Source organism: Penaeus monodon, chromosome 20, assembly GCF_015228065.2.
Source record: "Penaeus monodon isolate SGIC_2016 chromosome 20, NSTDA_Pmon_1, whole genome shotgun sequence".
Taxonomy (NCBI): domain Eukaryota; kingdom Metazoa; phylum Arthropoda; class Malacostraca; order Decapoda; family Penaeidae; genus Penaeus; species Penaeus monodon.
This window is the reverse complement of record NC_051405.1, coordinates 867,026-867,327: the sequence shown is the minus strand read 5'-3', so window position 1 is coordinate 867,327 and position 302 is coordinate 867,026.

Genomic DNA, 302 nt, shown 5'->3' with positions numbered 1-302 from the left:
CGACGCCTTCGAATTGAGTCTATGTGAAATAATTGAAAAAAAACCTACTGATTGGCACACTACACTGAGTGTAGCAAAAAGGTATTTTATGTTTGATTGTGTGTGTGGCGGGGTAAGGGTTTTTGAGTGTGTGTGAGGTAGTGGTTTATGTGTGTGTGTGTGACGGGGTATGGTAGTTTTGTGTGAGTATGTGCGTGTGGGTTCTGTTTTTTGGTTGTTTTTTTTGTGAGTGAAAGACGTCACACGTGCGTGTGGTGTGTGACTTTGTGTTATGCTGATGGGTGTGTTGGTGTATGTATTGT